Below are 21193 nucleotides of genomic sequence, written 5' to 3' on the forward strand. Positions count from 1 at the left end.
TATATATATATATATATATATAGATATATATATAGATGGAGAGAGACATGGGGCAAACTTACTGTGACAGGTGCCTGTCGACCAAGGTATGGACTGAAGCTCAGTGTTGACACTGCAGTGCCATCCCTTCTTTCCAGAACACTGTACTCATTAACTACCACATAGGTGGTAGTCTACCTAACACCAAAGGTGTGATAAGGGAACATGGGACACAGGTGGACAGTAGCCTCCCCTTTGATAATCACAGTGCCATACTGGTCATGTACTCTGTCTACGTGGTACACATCATCACAAAAGGTGTGTCATCTAGGGAAATATAGGTCAGTGTTCCCCTCTACTTATCACACTTAAAACCCATTAGAGAGTGCAATGCCAACTACAGCAACTGGAAAGGCCACAGAAATACCTCACAAAGTGTAATACCGGCCTCAAACAGATGCCCTATGCAGACCGACTCACAAAACCACAGCTACACTGTGTTGCATAGCGCCTACTCAGAGGTGACCTCTGCCTAACATACTGAGCTATGTCACACCCATAGCTGTTGGACATCCTCCACGTAAACATATTACAATCCCTCCCAGATACACGCTCTAGGGCCCTACACCTTGTCAGCTCACTAAACAGCACATGCTGGAGGGATAGAATCCTAACTCAGAGACATGCCATACTCTGGAACAAACCACCTATCAATAGCAAACAAAGCTCCTCATTAGCAGTTGTCATAAATACTCCTGATGATTGTTTGGGAGATAGGAAATACACCCCGGGAATCACCTCTGTGGCTCTGGTTGACAGGGGCAAGTGAAATTAAATTACATGTGTGTCAAAGGCCAGGGTCACGTATGGCTAGGCTGCTGTAGGCCCTAGGGCCAATAGCGTATTACCTACCCATGACACGAAGCACACACACACATTTACTTACTGCAATAATTGCTATGTGAGGTTGACTGAGTGTGATGGTGAATGTGTTGGAGAATGTGTGCAAGGTCTGTAAAGGTGTGATAGCTTAGTGTGAAATTGTTTCTGTCATGGTAGTTTGTATCCTAGCTGTGATCCCAGCAAAAGATGTGTATGCTATTGCTAGGCAGAAAAAGTAGTATGGCATATGGTGTGATGTAGTCCCTTGTCGTCGACTGTAGTGTCCCATTGTAGGCTAAAGCAATACATGTATACTTAGTGAGTGGTACTGCTGGTGAATCCAACTCCCGTATGAACTGTAGTACTACCTGAAGCTGTAGGCCTAAACAGTATAGTATGGTTTATGTTCACATTGCTTGGAAACACTGTTTTGTGTCTTTCCTGTAGTCCTCACAGATTACATACCTCAGGCATAAGGTTTTGTAAGTAGTGATACACAGTACTGTATGGTACACAGGTTAAGCCCATCTGGGTTGGCATACATTTGTGTGTTGTATGTATGTCTGATGTGTGTGTAATTATGCCTGTACCATGCCCTCCATCATATCTGTGTTACAGGATATACGTGTGTATCTAGCAACATGTATAGTCTAGTACAGCAGTATACCACCTATATCAACAACTGTGCACATATGTTAGGCAGGGATTTGGCATCAAAGACTACTGTGGTATACTGGTAATACTGTAACTGTACTTTGCATTCATTGCAATGGATGACATCTTTCTTCATCCATTAGCTTGATATATACCTCCTGTGGCTAGGTGGTGCATTGTGTCACATACAGTGTGCCATGTACTGTTGTATAGTCTTAACATACTGGTTTCACTTTGTTGCTGTGCAGAACATGGTCTTATATATAGAATGTGCCAGGCACTGTCAGGCAGTTGTGGGCTGAGCACTGATATGTGCTATTAAAAGTGTGTATCTACTGACAGCCAATAGGTTGCTATATATGGCATTTCATTGCTGTCTGTACTTTAGAATGTTAAGTGTGCCACATGACTTGCTCACAATTATTGTTTTATTGTCTTCAAAGGACATGTCTCACAATTGCAAATCTGTGTATTCCCCTGAAGAGGAGGAAATAATCCTAGATGCCCTACTACAACATCACACCTTGCTGTTCTCGAGAACCAGCCAGGACCAGCATGAGCACACTGCACTGTGGCAAGATGTTGTCCATCGGGTGAATGACGTAGGCATGCATAACCGGACTTATGAGCAGGTGCGCCATCACTGCAGTGATTTAATTAGACATGTCCGGCAGCATGCCTCCGATGTCCGCAGACAACAGCTTGCCACAGGTGGTGGTGCAGCATCACAGCTGCCCCTCACCAGAGTGGAAGAGCTGCTCCTCAGTGTGGTGGCTCCTGGCCAACCACTACAACAGACATGTGTCATCATGGAGGCTGGATTCACCCAGCAAGTTGACTCAGAGCATGCAGGTAACATGGCATATCTGTAGACTACTGTTAACTTAATTGTTAGAACATGCATATGTCAGATGTGTACTGTGTATTTAGAAGATGTGGAGCCTGGTGTTGTGCAATACTGATAATTTGGAACATAATCTGTATGCCTGTGACTGTCACATGTTGTACTACTGAAAAGTTGCAAACTCACAGCAGCAATGCCATGGTTGTTGACACTGACAAACTGTCTCATATCCTTGTAGGTCCCTCTGCTGTGACAGCAAGACAGCAGACCCATGCTGGTGAGTGTTCTACATGTAATATAGCAAATAACATGTGCATGTCATAGGTGAGTTGTAGGCCATATACACATCTAAAACACCTACACATAATGCATGCTCGGCATGTTTTCTGTGGGACTATGCACATCCAAGTAACATGGGCAGCTGCCTCAAACACATGCAATACACAGAGCATCCCAACCGAATGTGGTATACTGTAGTGGACATTTTATAGGCAGAGTCAGTACACATGCACACAACATACACCACTTTGTCATACACAGTCAGTGTTCATATGATACACATGGCCTATTTAGACACCTGCTGTAAGGTCAGACTCCAGTATCCCAAATGTCATCCACACAGCACACATACTATACCTAAGGGGTAGTGGCCTATCATGGGGCGGTGCAACACTATTTAACACACAACACCTTCATGTTAGGCAATGCTCCCTATTGGACACCTTACATACCCATGTAACAACTGCCTGTGAAATGATTAATGTAGACAAAGTGCTGCAGTTCAGGTACAGCAAGATAGTTGCCAGTGTGGCACACATTAGTGACCTTGAGTGACCACATGATGCTGCCTGATGATGGCTCATGGTACTACACTACATCCAGTTACAGTAACTACAGTACTACACATAGCATTCATTGCTATACACCTGACAGTTGTGTGCATCCGGCCATGGTATGTATACCTATGAGTGATGGCGCACAGGATATTGGAAAGCATTTAATACTTGCACAGCAATGTTGTGTCCATGGATACGTTGTGTTCCAGGGTGAGGCCAATCATTGAACAACACACATGCATCAAAGACATGTATACTGTTATTAACAAGGACTCTCTACACTCGCACTGCATGCTGTTGAGCAACACACGTCCTCCATACTGACACGTGTGATAGGATTCTTTGGCTTGTGATACTGTACTCTATCATCAACCACTAATGAGTATGTTCTGGATTGCTGTTGGTGTGTGTGTGTGTGTGTGTGTGTGTGTGTGTGTGTGTGTGTGTGTCAACTTTACTGAGTAGTGTATTTGTGTGCATGTGTGCATGTGTTCATGTTCATGTGTTCATGTGTTCATGTGTTTGTGTGCATGTGTTCATGTGCGCATGTGTGCAAGTGTGTTTGTGTGCATGTGTTCATGTGTGCTAACATCATGTACAGATTTTAAAGTGTGTTTCCTGTCTTCCTCTCACAGGTGCTGAGGTTATGTTGGTTGAGTGCAGCAGGGAACCTAAAGTCACTGCCACAAATAGTGGAAATGATGATACATGTGTTGTGGCACAGGCAGGTTTGACAGGGTCTGTCGTTGGTCCGCCAATTGACAGTACACAGCTTTCCAACCCATCTATGCGCACATTCATACTGCCAATACATCCCTCATCACCAGTGGCCTTAGCTGAGGGACAGCATAATGTAGGCATTGACCAGGATAGAGTGGTATCTATGGCACATGCATCCCCTCACAGCAGCCATACCCAGTCTCCTGGAATGGTACCACATAGGCAGATGTCCAGGGGTTCTCGTGGGAGCACTGCTGGTCATAATGCCCCTGGCAGATGTGCCCCCACAGGTCTTACAACCTCAGGTATGTTCTGGGCTGTAATGCAGGCACAGGCACGTATGGAACGGTACACCAGACAGGGACTAAGGGCACAGAGGACCCATAACACCACTATCAATGACAGTATCCGTGACCTTGCTGGTGCCATCCATAATTACACCGAGGTTATTGATAGACGTTGGGAGGAGACACTAGATATCCTCCGCAATGTCATGTCCATGTGTCAGGACAGTGCAGGATGGCTGAGACGTTGACTTGGACGTATGCCAGCAAAATCATCGGCTGGCAGTCGTGGATGACACACAAGTCACAGCCGCTCCCGTAGTGGCAGTACCAGCCCCAGCAATATTGGGGCTAGGCTGTCAATAGACCGTCCTAGAAGACCACGTGCACGTGGCTCTGGCCAGTCCCAGCAGGGACATGGGTCCAGTCGACATCCCTCTGCCTCTGATGATAGTACCCAGTCTGGCTTAGTACCCGATACTGTCCGTGACACCCCTGCCAGGCACAGGTACTGTGTCCGTGGTCAGAGATGGTGATCTGTACAGCCTGGCAGGTACAGTCAGTGGCTGTCCCACAACCTCCCATATTTGGCAGCCACATGGTGGAACTGTGTGCATGCAGACACACACACACATAAACCAAACACCTAGGGCTAACACATACACACACATTACATCAACATTGACCCATGCTGTACTGTTGTCCCTCACACACACACACACACACACACACACACACACACACACACACACACACACACACACACACACACACACATCGATTGGATGGGTCAATGTTGGGCTCTGGCAAATCAACAACACACCCTGTGCATATGATGAAACTGTGCCACCTCCTGTCATCTGTAACATTAATGCAGGAACAGGCTAACATGGTGGTGATGCACAGGGTGACTTAATAGCAGTGTAGCAATGTTAGCATGTTGTCAACAGTAAAGTGTAATGATATCCTTGTAGGTATATCTGAGCAGGCATGATGCGTTAAAGCTATGATTATCAATGTAGTATATTTTACACCAGTGTTAATTCCAAACATGTATTGTCCACCCATGTGCCACTTGGCTGATGTGTGTAGTTCTGGCAGCATGTGTTGGTGAGTGGACAGTATGTGTGTGATGTGTGCAGTACAGATTTGCAGGTGTACATTTGTGAACATGGTGGCGGTGCACTGTCTGCATGTGCGTGCATAGTGGACACATGGGAAGAGTGACATGCCCTGTATATCACAGTGTTAACACTTCATAGTTTCTATTGCTGGCCAGTATGCATTTTACTACACATATGTTTTAACTTGGGGACACATGTGTGTATGACATGGTTTGACACTATGCTATGGGTGATACTGTTAATATCGGTCATTGGTTTGCTTTCTGGTAGTATACACAACCTCAACAGCCTGACTGTAACCAATCGTTAGATGATGTCTAGACAACTGACACACAGATGTAAGAAATACAGTAGCATTTGGATCCTTCCGGTACAATACTATACCAGTGGTATTGACTGCCACCCATTCCTGGGACCACTCCTGTTTGACATGTAGCCCTCTTAGGTACAAGCAAACACACTAGGGATATGTCCGTCCAGATCTGGTAATGCATACAGTGGCCTACAATGCATTCTCCGGATGAGACACTTATCCTCCACAAGGGTATCATACAGACAGATACCTGTTGACCAACCCATGCTGTAAAGCTATAAGCCAACTATAGCATAGTCATCCACATTTAATAAACATAGTATCCCGACAGTACCACATAGGTAGTAGCCCTACAACATGTAGAAGGGGTACCGATGTGTACATACAGCCACATGTTATGACATCTGTCCTTTGGTATTCACATTTCCAAAGGTATTCTGAAGTCCCTCGGTGTATCACATAAGCAATAAGGGGTCTTTATGCATATCCACAAAGTTGTTGTACACCTATAATGAATGTCCATTATTGACAGACTTTGTTGTGTTTGAACATGTCTGAAATATACCCCAGGCATGAACCCTCACTCACACTATTCTATAGAAACTGTCATGGGTGTGTGTGACACAGATGACCTAGGCCACAGATCACTACAGTGGCTGGCCTTGTCACAAACATACATATGTGACCTAAGGTCTGAGAAGCAGCAGCACAATCTGTCAAAGGTAACAGATGTATTCATGTAGAAAGCAGGCTTCACACCTATGAACTAATTGCGGTCACATGTACATATATGTATTTGCCACAGAGATACCTGAAGTGTGCAATGCACATACTGTTGTTTTACTGATATGCTAGAAGTTTAAACCTCAAAATGCACTCTCTCGAGGCACTGCTAAAAATGGAGAACATCGATATCTGTGCAGTAACTGAAACCTGGTTCAAGGCTCCAGAGAGCACCCCTGCAATACCAGGCTACAACTCTTACCACACTTTTCGGCCACCAAACCAGAACCGAAACACTAAAGGTGGAGGAGCGTCAATATTCACCAAGGATATTCACACCACCAGGCTAGTTGGCCAACACAATGTGTCTGAAATTCTCCAAGTGCAACTAACACTAGGTAAGACTGCAATCCAAATTGTAGCTTGCTACAGATCCCCCACCATACCCCAAGATTCTCACTACACCTTTCTAAACATACTGGAAAATATTAAGATAGAACCAAACACCCTAATACTGGGTGATTTTAACTACCTGCCATTAACTGGGAAAACTACTCATGTCCCAACACCTTTGTGCAACGGTTCTTGGAATTCATAAATTCCAATGCCCTGGATCAACTAATCCATAGTCCCACCAGGGCTCCAATATCCTAGACCTGGTCATTACCAACATGGGAAATCAATGCTCCATACCTATGGTCACCCTCGTTAGTCAGGTCTGACCATAAGCTAATCACCCTTAACATCCACATCCCACCCACCCCCAGTAAAACCACCATAAAACTTCTCCAAAGCCAACTTCATGCTACTCAAGTCAAGTGACAAACTTCATGACACCCATGCAGACAGGAACTGAAAGTTCAACTGCTGAATCCTACACTAAGGCACTGTATGAGCACATCCACTCATGCATGAATCGTGCCATCCCAAATAGAACCAAAATACTCTCATCCAAAAACAGGAAGCCAATCTGGTGGTCCCCTGCCATAAACAAACTTTACAACAAAAGGAAGAAACTTTTGCAGAAAAGAGGAAAATCCCAGGATGCAAAAAACTCCCTTACTAGCCTCAGTAAGGAACTGAGATGCCTCATAAAATCCTCCAAAGCTAGTTATTTATTTATTTATTTATTTTATTTATTTTACATTTGTTAACCGGGCTAGTCCAACTGGATACATGTCCATTTTCAGTGGAGGCCCGGGGAGAAAAGCTCCTCTACAGTACTACTATAGTAAGACTAAAACAAAAACTTTATCAGAATATATCAGCATATACAAATAATATCTAATAACATATACTTTAAACCATCTGTTAGAATTAAGAACATTTGAGTACAAATATGAGGTACAGTAAGAAGTCTCTCTATTACTTAGAAAAGTGTACAATATGACAGTAAAGATAAAGTACCTAGTTAGTCCTAATACATCTTTAAAAGAAGATGGAAAGTAGAGATTTAGTTCCTTTATTAGAAGTGAGGTAATAGAAACAGCTTTGTAGAGAGTTATGTAGAGAGTTAGATATACGAGATAAAGAGGGTGGAAAAAAATCTCATAGCAGGGAGGTATGAAAGGTTAGTCTGGGTTATTGCAAGAGCAAAGCCAATGGTTGGAAAAGAAATGTTTAAGTTTAGTTTTAAATAGTGGGATTGATGTTTGAGTGGTGAGGTCTTGAGGTAGTTGATTCATAGTTTCCCAACTGAGTTTGAGAATGTGGAGTCACCTGCTGAGTTCTTAGAAAGAGAAGTATGAATCAGTATTTTGTTGGAGGAGCGAGGTTCTTCAGATTGCTATAGGGTTTTATGAGGGTGGAGAGCATTGGGGTATTGTCTGGGTGGTAAAGAGCTTTATGGGCAATTGTAAGTTGGTTAAAATGAATAAGGTTAGGTAATTCTAGCCACCCTAGTTTTTTAAGGTTAGAACAATGGTGAGTCCTATATGGAGATGCTGTAGCAAATCTGGCAATATTATTATAAGACGTAGTTAGTTTGGTAAGATTATATTTAGAAAGGTTTGTATAGATTGGGAGGCATATAAAAGGGAAGAGATTAAGTGGGTTCTAGCTATAGTGGTTCTGGCTTCAGGAGTAAGGAAAGATTTAATTCTATACAGAGAGCCTAGTTTTCTGTTAGTTGATTTTATTGTAGAGTCAATGTGTGTGTCAAATTTGAGTTGGTTGTCAATTGTAATGCCTAGTAGTTTGGTGTTATTGTCTGGGGAGATAAGGATGCCATTGTTGGCTGTGAGAGAGAAATTAATGGAGGAGACAAGATGGTGGGTGTAAAAATCAGGAGTTTGGTTTTCTTTGGGTTAAGGAGGAGACAGTGGTTGGAGAACCATTGCTCTATGGTAGTGAAGGTATTTTGTGTAAGGGAATAAAGTTCTGACTGTGTTGGGGCTGAGCAGATAATGGTTGTATCATCAGCATATTGAATGCAAGTTGATAGAGGAGTAGCTAGGTAAAGATCATTTATAAAGATGGAAAATAGTAGAGGGCCTAAGATAGAGCCCTGAGGAACTCCTATAGAGGTGGGAAGGAGATCAGAGAGATGGTTATGCCAGAGTACTGCCTGTTTGCGGTTATTCAGATAGGATGTGAACCAATTTAAGGCTGTATTGTCAAAGGAGAGGACTTTAGGCGATGGAGGAGAAGTTTGTGGTTGACCATATCAAAGGCTTTGGATAGGTCCAACGAAGAAGGCTGAAGAGGGCATGTTATTGTGCGGTTTATTATTTATTGAGTCGATAAAGGAAAGTAAGGCTGTAGTAGTGCTATGGAAAGGGGCTAAAACCAAGTTGGCACTTAGCTAGGAGGTTATTATTTAGCAGGTGATTTAGTACCTGTTTGTGGATGCATTTCTCCATTATTTTGCAAGTGGTGATAATAATGCTATTGGACGAAAGTTAGAATACTCAGTAGAGTCACCTTTGAATAGTGGGATAATATAAAGAGATTTTCCATAATGATGGAATTGTGCTTTTATGGTCCTGTTAATCAATATGGAGATGGGGTAAGCTATGGCTTTGCACCAATTTTAAGGAATTCTGCTGGTAACTTGTCGGCTGAGGGAGTTGTAGGTTTTAATTTTGAAGTAAGGATGATATATATGTGGTGGGTATGGGTTTGAGGTGGAATGGGGAGATGGGACCTTGGTTTAGCAGTTTGGAGGTATCAGGGCTTTGTTGGTTAGCTAGCTTTAGAATGGCAGAGGTAAAGAAAGTATTAAAGGCATTAGCCGTTTGTAATGGGCAGTCGGGGTTTGAATCAATAGGATTTGGTGTGGCAACTTTTCCTGGTGATAGCAGTGTATTAATGGCGGTCCAGAATTTATGTGGTTGGTGTAGGGATGTTTGTTGTAGCTGAGTATAAAAGTTCTTCTTGTCTTGTAGAATGGCTTTTTTTGTTAAATTTCTTTGTTCTCTGAAAATAAGGCGATCAGTTGTATTTTTAGAGGTACACCATTTTATCCAGGCTTTGTTTCTACTAAGGATTAGGTTCCTGGTGGCATTAGAAAGCCATTGGGCTGTTTAGATTTAATTCTTATAGAGCATTGGAGTGATGTTCTAGGATTGTCAGAAAAGTATGATTAGCGAAGTTAACCGCTTCGTCTATAGGAGAGATTTAAGAGATGACCAATTAACATAAGTTCATTTTGAAACAGAATGGGATCTAGGAATTTTTACTACGGATGTTATGACTTGGGTGGGATGGTTAAACTTGTTTTATGCCTGATGATATATGTTAGAGAGTGGTCTCTGAGGTCATCTGGGAGAGTCCCTGTTGTATACTTTAGCTGGGGACTGTTTACAAGTATCCAGTCAAGTATACTTTCTTTGTTATTTTGTTTGTTTGTTCTTGTTGGGGAGTTAATGGTTTGAGTATGCATTTTACTACACATATGTTTTAACTTGGGGACACATGTGTGTATGACATGGTTTGACACTATGCTATGGGTGATACTGTTAATATCGGTCATTGGTTTGCTTTCTGGTAGTATACACAACCTCAACAGCCTGACTGTAACCAATCGTTAGATGATGTCTAGACAACTGACACACAGATGTAAGAAATACAGTAGCATTTGGATCCTTCCGTACAATACTATACCAGTGGTATTGACTGCCACCCATTCCTGGGACCACTCCTGTTTGACATGTAGCCCTCTTAGGTACAAGCAAACACACTAGGATATGTCCGTCCAGATCTGGTAATGCATACAGTGGCCTACAATGCATTCTCCGGATGAGACACTTATCCTCCACAAGGGTATCATACAGACAGATACCTGTTGACCAACCCATGCTGTAAAGCTATAAGCCAACTATAGCATAGTCATCCACATTTAATAAACATAGTATCCCAACAGTACCACATAGGTAGTAGCCCTACAACATGTAGAAGGGGTACCGATGTGTACATACAGCCACATGTTATGACATCTGTCCTTTGGTATTCACATTTCCAAAGGTATTCTGAAGTCCCTCAGTGTATCACATAAGCAATAAGGGGTCTTTATGCATATCCACAAAGTTGTTGTACACCTATAATGAATGTCCATTATTGACAGACTTTGTTGTGTTTGAACATGTCTGAGGGAAATATACCCCAGGCATGAACCCTCACTCACACTATTCTATAGAAACTGTCATGGGTGTGTGTGACACAGATGACCTAGACCACAGATCACTACAGTGGCTGGCCTTGTCACAAACATACATATGTGACCTAAGGTCTGAGAAGCAGCAGCACAATCTGTCAAAGGTAACAGATGTATTCATGTAGAAAGCAGGCTTCACACCTATGAACTAATTGCAGTCACATGTACATATATGTATTTGCCACAGAGATACCTGAAGTGTGCAATGCACATACTGTTGTTTTACTGATATGCTAGAAGTTTAAACCTCAAAATGCACTCTCTCGAGGCACTCCTAAAAATGGAGAACATCGATATCTGTGCAGTAACTGAAACCTGGTTCAAGGCTCCAGAGAGCACCCCTGCAATACCAGGCTACAACTCTTACCACACTTTTTGGCCACCAAACCAGGACCAAAACACTAAAGGTGGAGGAGTGTCAATATTCACCAAGGATATTCACACCACCAGGCTAGTTGGCCAACACAATGTGTCTGAAATTCTCCAAGTGCAACTAACACTAGGTAAGACTGCAATCCAAATTGTAGCTTGCTACAGATCCCCCACCATACCCCAAGATTCTCACTACACCTTTCTAAACATACTGGAAAATATTAAGATAGAACCAAACACCCTAATACTGGGTGATTTTAACTACCCTGCCATTAACTGGGAAACTACTCATGTCCCAACACTTTTGCAAGAACGGTTCTTGGAATTCATAAATTCCAATGCCCTGATCAACTAATCCATAGTCCCACCAGGCTCCAATATCCTAGACCTGGTCATTACCAACATGGGAAATCAATGCTCCATACCTATGGTCACCCCTCGTTAGTCAGGTCTGACCATAAGCTAATCACCCTAACATCCACAACCCACCCCCACCCCCCAGTAAAGAAACCACCATAAAAAGCTTCTCCAAAGCCAACTTCATGCTACTCAAGTCAGAAGTGACAAACTTCATGACACCCATGCAGACGGGAACTGAAAGTTCAACTGCTGAATCCTACACTAAGGCTGTAATGAGCACATCCACTCATGCATGAATCGTGCCATCCCAAATAGAACCAAAATACTCTCATCCAAAAAAGGAAGCCAATCTGGTGGTCCCCTGCCATAAACAAACTTTACAACAAAGGAAGAAACTTTTGCAGAAAAGAGGAAAATCCCAGGATGCAAAAAACTCCCTTACTAGCCTCAGTAAGGAACTGAGATGCCTCATAAAATCCTCCAAAGCTAGTTATGAAAATAAAATTGCCAAAGATTCCAAAGACAACCACAAAGCATTCTATAACTATGTCAAGAATCTAAATAGCAATGCTCAGATCTGCTCTGAGCTAAAACAGAATGGCATTAAATATACTGATCCAAAGGATATTGCCAATATCCCGGCAGATCGATTCAGTGCCAACTTCACCCCCTCTCACCCCCTAAATGGCCCATCTCAATACTGGAAGATTGCCAAATTCCAGTAATAACGGCCACACAGGTACAAAATGCACTCTCTAAAGCCAAGAATACAGCATCCATGGGACCAGATGACATCCCAGGCTGTGTACTACATGAACTATAATATGAACTAGCACCTCACCTAAGTGTCATGTTTAATCATAGCCTTACCTCAGGTTTCGTGCCCACTGAGTGGCGCAGAGCTACAGTTATCCCAATCCACAAGGGGGGATCCACCTTGGATCCCAGAAACTACCGTCCCATCAGTCTGACAAGCCTTATCTGCAAGGCCATGGAGGGTATTATCATGGAACTTATAAACAAAGACATTGGCAACCTTCAAACACTGGACCCCACCCAGTTTGGGTTTGTGAAGGGCCGATCTTGTCTCCTGAACCTGATTGACTTCTTTGAATCAGTTTCCAGAGCCATGGACAAGGGTATGGTGGTCCACACAGCCTATCTAGACCTTGCCAAGGCCTTTGACACCATCCCCCACTCTGGAATCATAGATAAACTTACTAAGTTGGGCATTAATCCCTATGTCACCCAATGGGTTGCTAAATGGCTTACTGATAGAACCCACACTGTAAAAGTAGCTGACTCCAAATCCAGCTCCAGACAAGTGACAAGTGGAGTACCTCAGGGTTCAGTCCTGGGGCCTCTTGTTTGGCATCTACTTCTCTGAAGTACAGGTCAACACTAAGGGACTCTGGCTAACAAAGTTTGCAGATGACTGCAAACTGGGAGCCATTATTGAATCCCCAAATGATGTGAATACTCTACAAAAGGGCCTTACAGAAACAGATGCTTGGTGCCAGAGCCATGGGCTCAAGCTCAATGCCAAGAAATGTATTGTTATCCCCTTTGGGAAAAAACATGTATCCATGAATTACCATATAGGTGGCAGTACACTAAACACAGAAAGTGTGATAAGAGACTTAGGGACACAGGTGGACAGTGGTCTCACCTTCGATAACCACATCACCACAACAGTCAGGAAATCCTTCTATGTGGCACACCTCATCATGAAGGGCTTTTCATCCAGAAAAAAGGAGGTCATTGTCCCACTGTACTCATTCCTCATTGGACCCATTATAGAATACAATACCCCGTTTGGTATGTACCTCTCAAGACATCTGCAACAACTGGAAAGACCTCAGAAATACCTCACTAAAAGAATCACAGGCCTAAAGCAGATGCCCTATGCTGACCGCCTTAAAATACTCCAGCTATACTCTATCAGATATCGTCTACTCAGAGGCAATCTCTGCTTAACATACAAGGCCATGTCAAACCCAGAGCTGTTGGACATGCTACACTTAAAGAAATCCCAATCCCTCAGAGCTACACGCTCCAGGGATCTAAACCTTGTCATCACAATAAACAAAACATGCTGGAGGGATAGGTTCCTGACCCAGAGACTCCCCAGACTCTGGAATAGACTGCCCATACATGTCAAGCAGAGTGCCTCTTTGGACCTCTTCAAGAGGAACCTTGACGATTGGATGGGAGAAAGGAAATTCACCCCAGGGATCACGTCAGTCACCCTGCTAGACAGGGGTCCAGGAAAGTAAATAATGTGGGAAGAAATAGCCAGGGAATTGTTATGGCTAGGCTTGTATAGGCCCTAGGGCTGATAGCCTAGTACCAACCTATGAACCTATGAACATATGTCATACAGTAGTAAAAGCAAAACCCACAACACATTGACCAACAGTGTCACATACACACACACAGCAATTGCAGGATTCAAACCCCTACCTAACTATGTTATGATACTAAAGAAATATGCATTAACACAATGCGCTTTATGCTTTTCTAGGAGTTTTCATTTCCTCTGCTGTATTTGTGGGATGTTGACATCATCAGACTTGCCAAAGAGAAATTTACCTCTTTTAAGGTGTTTTCCTAGTCTCTAGAAAGGGCACTCTTCTCCAAGGAAATCACCGACATACACCCCCCACACACACACACTCAGCGATTGCAGGATTCAAATCTCTACCTAACTATGTTATGATACTAGAGAGACATGCATTAACACAACGCGCAATATGCTTTGCTGGGAGTTTTCATTTCCACTGCTGTATTTGTGGGATGCTGACATCATCAGACTTGCCAAAGAGGAATTTACCTCTTTTAATGTGTTTTCCTAGTCTCCAGAAAGGGCACTCCTTTCAAAGGAAATCACTCACAAATATACTCAGCAATTGCAGGATTCAAACCCCTACCTATGAATATGCTTCACCTCAAAAAATCTAGATGATCCATCACCCAGAGACTCCCTATGCTGTGGAACAAAAATCCCCAAGACTCCCCTTAAGTTGTAAAACCTGTACATGTAAGACAGAGCGTGTCACTGCTTGACAGAGGCACAGCAAAAATATAGGCATAGTTTCTTCAACTAAAGGTATTGCGAAAGCCATACAATATATGGGCTAGGCCTATAAATGCCCTTGGGCAGATAGCCTAGTATGAACCTATGAACCTATGAACACGACACGCTATATGCTTTATTGGGTGTTTTTATTTCCACTGCTGTATTTGTGGGATGCTGGCATCATCAGACTTGCCAAAGAGGAATTTACCTCTTTTAATGTGTTTTCCTAGTCTCCAAAAAGGGCACTCCTTTCAAAGGAAATCACACACAAACATACACCCCCCCCAACACACACTCAGCAATTGCAGGATTCAAACCCCTACCTAGCTATGTTATGATACTAGAGAGATACACATTAACATGATGCGCTACGTGTTTTCCTGTGAGTGTTCGTTTCCACTGCTGTATTTGTGGGATGCTGACATCATCAAACTTGCCAAAGAGGAATTTCCCTCTTTTAATGTGTTTCCCTAATCTCCAAAAAGGGCACCCCTCTCAAAGGAAATCACACACAAACATACAACCCCCCACACACATTCAGTAATTGCAGGATTTCAAACCTCTACTTAACTAGGTTATGATATTAGAGAGATACACATTAACACAACGCGCTATATGCTTTATTGGGAGTTTTCATTTCTCCTGCTATATTTGTAGAATGCTGACATCATCAGACTAGACATGGTAATGTGTGTGCACTTTGTTTTATGCAATCCCAGGACTGCACCATGGAGGACAGCAGGAGTTAACAGCTTGAACAGGACTCCACAATTCTTAGCTTGTGTGATCTATCTGTGGACCAGTTGCCAATCCATCATATGACAATACATATTTATGCACAGATTGTTGATTTTGTGGATACAACATGTGTCTGGGATGTTGGAAAAGGGCTATTCAAAGTCTATGTGGGATGTGTGTAGCTCATTTCAGTGATGTATGTCCTGGGTGGCTGCCTTGCAAACAATCTAGCAGGTTTGGGAACCATGATCTGCCCATGACCAAACCAAAGTTGGTAGGGTTGTGTGTTTCTCAGCTTCCAGTAGCTCTGTTTATGACTTCAATCATGATGGACTCCATGGCCTTGCAGATCAGACTTCATAGGCTTATAAGACTATAGTTCCCATGGTCTGTTGTGCACCAACACTTGTGGAGTATGCCATATGTTGCTGTAACCCATTCAATGGTTTCATATCCTGTAGGGAGGGTGAGGGTCAACAGACTGTTCAGGTGCAGGGTCTGCTTGTTCTGCAGTTCACTTATGACACATATAGGGAAACAATGTAATCCAATTGATGCCATGTTTTCAGCTTTGGAAGGAGTTGTTTACCCATTCTACATGTGATATCTCCTGGTATGATGATAGGGTCTTTTGTCAGTGGGAGGCGGGTATGTATGTATGGGCCTGTCTGACAGGATGTTGGCATTGTCAGTCATTTACAATTGGCCCTGACTCAGGACATATATGAGTGTACATTGCTATTTATGATATAGCTGAAGGAAGTGTCATGGTTCTGTCTGAACTCCTTTGCAGATAATCTTTCCAAAACACCAACAAACTTAAGCACTAATCCCCGTTATACTCTTTTACACACTTAACACCCTACTGATCCTTTTTGATCAGTCAAAAGAGTATTTCATCATAATATCCTAACATGTCCAAAGGTCAGTTACGTGTGTACTCTCCAGTCCAGCTGGTGAATATGGGAATTTTGAGGCAATGTTACAACTGCCTTATGTACACAGACAACCCTCTCCTCCTCCCAACAAACTCAGATATATGTGAGAGATGCAACTATATAGACAATCTGGACACTGAGCTCTCTCGACCCATGACTGGCACCATCTATCAGGAGGAGAAGGTAACCACACACACCACAAATCCAGTCTCACATAGAGCTATAGCAACAGCAAACCAAACACATAAACACACAAAAAACATACTCAGAGGCTCTAAATAAAAATCTGCCTAAGCAGCAGAGACCTCCAAAGCAGACATCCAAACAACTGCTACCCCACAACAATACCCACATATCACATAGTTCACAAAGTCAGTGTGCTACACAGTCACTGCCCTTAAGGCTAAACAACACACCTAATACACTTGTAATAGGTGACTCTATTGTCAGACACACTGACATCCCACTCACCAGGATGAACAAGGAGAAGGTCACTCTAAGCTGTCTGTCGGGTGCCAGGATCCGCCACATAACACATGCACTCAGGTCACTACAAAGCAAGTACAAATATGACTCCATCATTGTCCATGCTGGTGTGAATGACCTGAGATGTTCCTCCCTGGACTACATAAAAAGAGATATAGAGGAGCTCTCTGATCATGCAGCCCAGGCCAGTATGACCCTGACCTTATGTAGCATCTTACCCTCACCAAGAATGATGCCACAGTATAAAGACAAAGCGATCAATTTTAACAGTTGGCTAACGTATTGGTGTCATTCAAAGGGGATCCAGTGTCTGTCAGCCTGGGAACTAAGGGTAATGCTGCTCAATGCCAGAAGTCTACACCTCAAAATGCACGCACTCAAGGCTCTCCTCAGTATGGAAAATATCGATATCTGTGCAGTAACAGAAACCTGGCTCCCAAAAGCACCCCAGCACTATCAGGTTATACTTCATACCATGCTACTGAACCACAAAAGGAGGGGGAGTATCCATATACATCAAAGATACACACACCTCCATGTTAGTAGCACTGCACGAAGCATCGGAGACCATCCATGTGCAATTAACAGTGGGCAAAACTGCCTTTCAGTTTGTAGCCTGCTACAGACCACCCTCTCGAACTCAGGGACCCCACTCGGCTTTCCTGAGAACACTGGAGAATATGGAGGTCTCTCCAAACACCATTATATTGGGTGACTTCAACTACCCAAACATTGACTGGGAATACTACTCAGGCCCCAACACCCTCGCCCAACGGTTCCTAGAATTTATAAACTCAAATGCTATGGAACAACTGGTCACCACCCCCACAAGAGGGGAAAACATATTGGACCTAGTCATCACCAACAAGGGGACTCTGTGTTCCACACCAGAGGTATACCCCTCATTGGTAAGGTCAGACCATACATTTATCTCACTGGACATCCATATCCCGTCCCCACCCCCAGCCAAGGTAATCTCGGTGAAGAACTTCTCAAAAGCAAATGTCACACTACTCAAAACTGAGGTGGTATCCTTCAAAGCCCCCGGGCTAGTGGAAAATACAGCTCAAACCGCAGAATCCTTTACAAACACATTCTATGGACACCTACAGGAATGCATGGATCATGCTATCCCAAATGAAACCAAGACTCACTCCTCCAAAGGCAGGGGACCTGCCTGGTGAGCCCCAGCCATAAATAAGCTATACAACAAAATGAGTAGGCTACTACATGATAGAGCAAAATCCCAAAAAGGGAAGGCATCTCTGATCACTACTAGCAAGAAGCTACAATCACTCATAAAATGATCTAAGGCCAGCTTGAAAGAAAAATTGCACAAGACACTAAAGACAATCACAAGGCCTTCTTTAGTTATGTCAGGAACCTGGGTGGCAACTCCCAGATATGCTCTGAGTTAGTGCATAATGACAAAAAATACACTGAACCCACAGACATTGCCAACATCCTGGCAGACAGGTTCAATGCAAATTTCTCCCCCCATCCCCCCAAAAGAGCAAATGTCCATCTCAACAGAGTGTAGCCTCCCTGACATCATAGATGAACAGGTGAGAGCTGCCCTCTCCAAAGCAATAACACAGCATCAATGGGACCGGACAATGTCCCGGGCTGCATCTTACATGAGCTTCATGAAGAACTTAACCCTCACATAAAGTCACTGTTCAATATCAGACTTATTACAGGATATGTACCCAAGGAATGGCATACAGCAATAGTGGTCCCGCTCCACAAAGGTGGTGCCACAACGGAGCCCAGACACTATCGCCCTATAAGCCTGACTAGCCTGGTCTGCAAAGCTATGGAGCGTATCATCATGGAACTCTTAAACAAAGACATTGGGAACCTCCAGACACTGAATCCTACCCAATTCAGCTTTGTTAAGGGCAGATCTTGCCTCTTGAACCTGGTCGACTTCTTTGAAACAGTTACCAGGGCCATAGACGTAGGGAAGGTAGTCCACACAGCCTACCTGGACCTCGCAAAAGCCTTCGACACAATACCCCACTCGGGCATCATAAATAAGCTCACCAGCTTAGATATCAACACATATGTCACAAGGTGGATTGCAAACTGGATCAGGGATAGCACCCGCATGGTCAGAATTGCAGGTGCCATGTCAGACTCTACACCAGTTACAAGTGGCATCCCACAAGGCTCAGTCGTGGGACCTCTCTTGTTCAGTATATATTTCTCTGAGGTACAGGCTAACACGGGAGGACTATGGCTGACCAAGTTCGCAGATGACTGCAAACTGGGTGCCATAATTGACTCTCCGGCTGACACAAGCATCCTCCAAAAGGGTCTCACAGAGATGGATAACTGGTGCCAGAGCCATGGGCTAAAGCTAAATGCCATAAAATGCATAGTCATCCCCTTTAGAAAAAACAAAGTGCCCACAAATTACCACATAGGTGGTAATCCATTACGTACGGAAGAAGTAATTAGGGATTTGGGGACCCAAGTAGATAGTAATCTCTCCTTTGACAATCACGTTGCTAAAGTGGTTAGTGGTTAGAAAGACCGTCTATATAGCCCACCTTATCCCGAAAGGTTTCACATCTAGATCAAGAGAGGTCATTGTGCCCCTCTACTCATCAGGCCCATACTTGAATACAATGCCCCATTTGGGATGTACCTTACCCGACACCTGCAGCAACTGTAATGACCCCAAAAGTACCTCACCAAGTGGATCAAGGGACTCAAACAGATGCCCTACACAGTTTGGCTAATGAAACTCCAGCTCTACTCAGTTGCTTGCCACCTACTCAGATGCAATCTGTGCCTGATGTATAAAGCCATGTCCAACCCAGAATTAATGGTCATGCTCCACCTCAGGATATCCAAATCCCTTAGAGCTACATGCTCCAGGGACTTAAACCTCAGCACAGAAATAAATTGGACATGCTGGAGGGACAGATTCATATCCCAGAGGCTTCCCTCACTCTGGAACGAAATCCTAGTCCACGTTAGGCAGAGCTCCTCACTGACCCTCTTCAAGAGAAATCTTGGCAAGTGGATGGGAGATCATAAGTTTACCCCTGGGATCTCTTCTGGGTCCCTGCTAGACAGAGGCACAATAAACTAACCATAAAAGGGCTATCTTGTGTGACCTACTATTTAAAGGTACAATCTACTAATCTAAAAAGGTGGTGAAAGCCAAATACAGTCTGGCTAGGCTTATAAATGTCCTAGGGCAGATAGCCTCATATCAACCTATGAACCTATGATAATGTTTGGAGTGCACATTGTTTATTGATGATACTGATTGCAAGTTTTTTATCTTCTTTGCTTTCCTACTTTCTATGAACAACCTAAGTATCTGTAGTACATATTTGATTATGACAGGGTTCCAAAATATTCTATATATGTATGTTGTCATATAACTGTGTGCACAAGGCAGAATTGGTGAATAGTGAGAGGTTCCTGGGTTAACACATGCAACTAACAGATATGTGTGTCCCACTGCTGTACTCAGACATGGCCTAAGTGTGTGAGCATGCCCAGTCATTTATTCAAGTGTGTGAGCATGCCCAGTGTGACCTTTCAGTATGTTGCTGTCTGAAGTTCACTACATTTGTTAACGTGTGTGAACATGCCCAATATTAACATTTATACTATATGTGTGTTGAAAATCAAGTTATATTTTTACTGCAGGGCTCACCTTTGTGTCATAACTCGACAGAGATTATGCTGTGCCTGCAGGGTTTCCATGAGACACTTTGCATAGACTTATCAACATTTCTTCATAGAGGCTGCCCAATGAAATACTGTCATGGTTTAGTGGTTCAGTACTGTGACTATAGTGCACAGTATCTTGGGTTTGAGGCCTGTCACTGCTTTATATTTTCATACTGGGCAGACCAGACTGCTTAAGGACCAGTAAAGCAAATATGAACATGTTTACCTGCTTTTGCTCAACTATCCCCAACTTTGACCAAACTTGCCCAATATTGCTCAACATTAACCAACATTGCTGAATGTTGCCCAATATTGCTCAACATTGCCCAAAGTTGTGCTAGTTAGTGTGTGTAATTTTATTTACATATACTAAATAGTGGTAACAGCTGTTTAGCACTGCTTTATATTGCTTAAAACATGGCAATCATGCCTCAGGTGGTGCTGCAGGGCTGCCTCTGTCGGTTGCACATAGTACACTCCCTATACATGTTTGAAAACAGGTAGTGTCAAG

This window comes from Protopterus annectens, chromosome 11.part0, assembly GCF_019279795.1.
Source record: "Protopterus annectens isolate FY-2018-M chromosome 11.part0, PAN1.0, whole genome shotgun sequence".
Lineage (NCBI taxonomy): Eukaryota > Metazoa > Chordata > Ceratodontiformes > Protopteridae > Protopterus > Protopterus annectens.